General features: G+C 41.2%; 1 long non-coding RNA gene across 1 annotated transcript in view; it reads left to right on the top strand.

Annotated features, from left to right (window-relative positions):
• LOC123973090 overlaps positions 1–332 on the top strand; it is a 9,204-nt gene extending 8,872 nt beyond the window's left edge. Inside the window, exon 2 of the long non-coding RNA XR_006825528.1 lies at positions 12–332. This is a non-coding gene — a long non-coding RNA (uncharacterized LOC123973090). The remainder of the gene's footprint in view (positions 1–11) is intronic.
• Positions 333–4,051: the final 3,719 nt, after the last annotated feature.

Below are 4,051 nucleotides of genomic sequence, written 5' to 3' on the forward strand. Positions count from 1 at the left end.
ATCTTTCCCAGGTTTTACTATTGGTACTATGATTGATTGTTTCCATGCTATTGGTATTTTGCCTGTTTCCCAAATCTGGTTAAATAATCTTAAAACTACAGTAAGTGCACTATCTTCCAAGTGAGCTAACATGCTATAACAGATGTTGTCCTTCCCTGGAGATGATTGTCTTGTCTTTGAGATAGCCCTCCTTAACTCAAATAAGCTAAATGGTACATCTAAATCATCAGTTGTTGTGCTCTTCTGTATATTGACACCTGGGTTCATGGCAAGAGTGTTATCTCTGCACTTTCTGGCTTCGACTAATAAATTATCTGAACTGTGTACTTTAATGTTTCTGCCAACATTTCTACCTTCTTCACATTACTGATTGCTGTTTTATTGCCACTTATTAAGACTGATTCCACTCATTTTTCTAGCCATTCCCCATATATCAGCCAGTGATGTCTCTCTTCCAGTCTTATTGCAGTAATCCCTCCAGTATGCACGTTTTGTTGCTCTTATAGTCTTCTGGACTATGGCCTGTGATCTTTTGTAATTAATTAATGTCTCTAGTGAATGATGTTTTTTAACTGCCTAAATGCCTTGTTTCTTCTTTTAATAGCTTTGCTACAATTTACATCCCACCATGGTACGTTCTTTTTCACTCTGCTCCCTGTACTTCTTGGTATCGTTTCCTCTGCTGCATTTATAATGAATCCCACCAACTTTTTATTACATTGGTCCCCATCTGATAAATCTTCTCTGATTAAACTCTCACACTTATTTTTACATAATTTTTGAAATGTGTCCCAATCTGCTCCATCTAGTTTCCACCTTTTTATTCTTGAGTTTTCCTCATGATGTATCTCTACTCCGATCTTAACTGTTATAGGGTAGTGATCACTACCTCCTGATGACATGCATGACAATTGCACTTTCTGTATTTTGAACACTGTTATATCGGGTGCCACTTCCATCATTCATGCAAACTAATCCCTTATCCACAATTAATTCCTCTATGATTAATCCATTAGTATCTGTCTTTTTACTTCCCCACAGTGAACTATGTGCATTAAAATCACCGCACCAGACCACTTTATCCCGTGTTTGCCCACCCACAGTATTCAATGTGTCTATATTTAATCTATTGCAAGGGTTATAATAATTAATTATTGTTAGTTCATCTCTTCCTGTCCAGCTTTTGACTACTATTGCTTCATGCTCTTTTCCTACACTCATCAAACTAAACCTTGTCCCATTTAGCACAAACGTTGCTACCCCACCACCTTTTCCATTCACCCTATCATTCCTAATTGCTGTGTAACCCTGAATTACAAAGTCCCATTGTGGTTTTAGCCATGTTTCCTGTATGCATATAATATTGGGTTTATCTTGGAGGTTTGAGATAAAATGCTTAAATTCCTGTCCATTAGCAATTAGACTTCTTGCATTCCATTGCAGTATAGTTAGGATCATGAAGATCCACCACCCCATGACAGTGCTTGTGAGCTTGTTGTTCCTCCACTTAATTGTTCCTCAACCTCCTCCCACACTAACCCCTTGATTCCCAAGTACTTTTCTGCTGCTTTAACTATTATTTTGATTTTTTCTGTTTTCTTCTCTGTTTGCGCAGAGCAATTTACCACTTCAACCATAAACAAAACAAACTCATTTTTCCCCACCATCATAGTGTCTTCCTTGATTTTGTCACATCCCTCACATGTTCTTGACTTTTTACATTCTGCACTAGCTTGTTTATTGTTTGGTCTGTCTGGTTGCCAACCTACTCTCTTGGTTGCTTCAGCGTATGTTATCCCTTCTGATGTTTTAATTCTCTGTATTTCTACAGCTCTCTTACTAGCCTCACATCCCCTGTAGGCCGAGCTGTGTTCTCCTCCACAGTTACAGCATTTTAGCTTAGCTCCATTTACGCATTTCCCGTACTCATGTTCACCACCGCATCTTCCACACCTTTGTTTGCCCTTACATACAGCTGCTACATGTCCATATTTTTGACACTTAAAGCACCTCAGAGGTGGGGGAACATAATGTTTGACATCGTAGCACATATAACCTATATATACCTTAGATGGTAGACTTTGCTCATCAAAAACAATCATAACAGACAAGCTGTCACATGTTTGACCATTACGTGTTGTTTTCAAGCGTTTTGCCTCGGCTACCCGTGCTCCTTCCACATTTTCCTTGACTTGTTCTACTGACATGTTTGAGGGTATTCCCGAAATGACTCCTCGAACCGAACAGCCTTCCCTTGCTGATCAGTGTCCCATCAGAAAAAAAACCATCAGTGCTCCATTTCTCATTACTCGTGCACTTTTCACATTGCCAACCAACTTGTTTATAGCTTTTGTTAAATGAACCGGGTTCCACTCGCCGAATGAGGCTCCCTCTTGAGGCATTTTAATCATTACTTTGTACTCTTCATTTCTACCTTCTGCTATTATTATTATTATTATATTATTATCGGTTTCCTCTGAGTGAGAACTCTCATTTTGCTTACTCTTTTTCCCCCGTTTTCGTTTGCTATTTCCCTTTTGCGCAATTTTCCATTTTCCATTTCTGCCGCCGCCTGTTTCCATTCCTAATTCACTTCCTGATCCGTGACTTCCCTCTGCCATCTTCTGTCCATTCACAGTTCGGTCTACCAACCGACCAACCCTTGCTGTCCTCCGCTACCAGGACCCTGACCCCCCCTAGCCGCTTGGCAAGCTTTATGACGCGTTTTCATTGTGATGTCACAAGTAAAGGAAGTGAAGGGCTGAACTACAAACGAACTGTTTTCAAGCAGTTCAGAGCAGTGCTTTCTGTGGGAGATGGGAACTCCCTTTGGGCTGGACTTTGGGCTTTTTCACTTTGCAAACCTGTTACATGCACGAAAAAGAGATTCAACTCAATAAAGGAGAGGGGAAAAGCCAAAAAGCATAACACCACCTCTTTAAAAGACTACAGGCCTTGTAAGAGTGCAAAACATGAAACAGTCAGTCAAACACTAATAAAATCCAGCCCTTTTCCATCCAAAAACACCTTACATGTCAAAATAATAAGATGCAGTAATTAATTTGTTGGTCAATTGGGGGCGGCAGAAACGAGGAGTCTCAATATTACATATTATCACTTTTTAGTTGTGATATAGTTAGTTAGTGATATGGCTAAGAGGTTAGCAAACTATTTTTACTTACAAATCTTACAGAACTACATCAGCATTCATTAGCATTCAAGTCTAGTATTTATTCTCCTTGTATCTCTGTTTTGCTCTTACAGACTCCTGAGGTAAATACCTCTTTAAATGGTTGCACATTCTCTCTCTCTCACACACACTCACTCACTCACTCACTCACTCACTCACTCACTCACTCACTCACTCACTCACTCACTCACCCTTTTACTTCTAAACCTAATTTTACCCAAACATGGTTTGTTCCCAGTGATGGTGGTATAGTGGTGAGCATAGCTGCTTTCCAAGCAGTTGACCTGGGTTCAATTCCTGGCCATTGCAGGTTGTTACTTCCTTTTTGGGGTGGCATTAGCTCAGTCTGTTAGGACTTGCCTTGGAAACTGGTTTGTTGCCAGATCAAGTCCAGCTTGACCTATGCCGAAGGTGCTACTTGAGCAAGGCCCTGAACCCCAAGCTGCGCCGTACAATGGCAGCCCACTGCTCCTAAATAGGATGGGTTAAATGCAGAGAACTAATGTCCCCTTCCCCCTTCCTTTTAGAGCGGCAGTAGCTCAGTCCATAGGGATTAGGCTGGGAACCGGAGAGTTGCTCGGACCAGAGTTGCGGTAGCTGGGGAGGTGCTAGTTTACCTCCTCTGCACTGCCCCCAACTGCTCGGGGCGCCGCACTGAGTGGCAGCCCCCTCACTCTGTGTTGCTATGGGTCCAGTTTGTGCGTGTGTGTCTTTCGGACTTGTGTGTAAAAATAATAGTAAAAACATTGTGTTTCCCCTCGCGGGATTAAATAAAGTATATCTTATTCTGCTAAGTATTTAGTTTTGAGTCTGTCTCTCGCTAGCCAAAATGTTGGCTCTGTTGGCAAACATGGGATCCAG

The sequence above is a fragment of the Micropterus dolomieu genome, linkage group LG06 (genome assembly GCF_021292245.1).
Source record: "Micropterus dolomieu isolate WLL.071019.BEF.003 ecotype Adirondacks linkage group LG06, ASM2129224v1, whole genome shotgun sequence".
Taxonomy (NCBI): Eukaryota; Metazoa; Chordata; class Actinopteri; order Centrarchiformes; family Centrarchidae; genus Micropterus; species Micropterus dolomieu.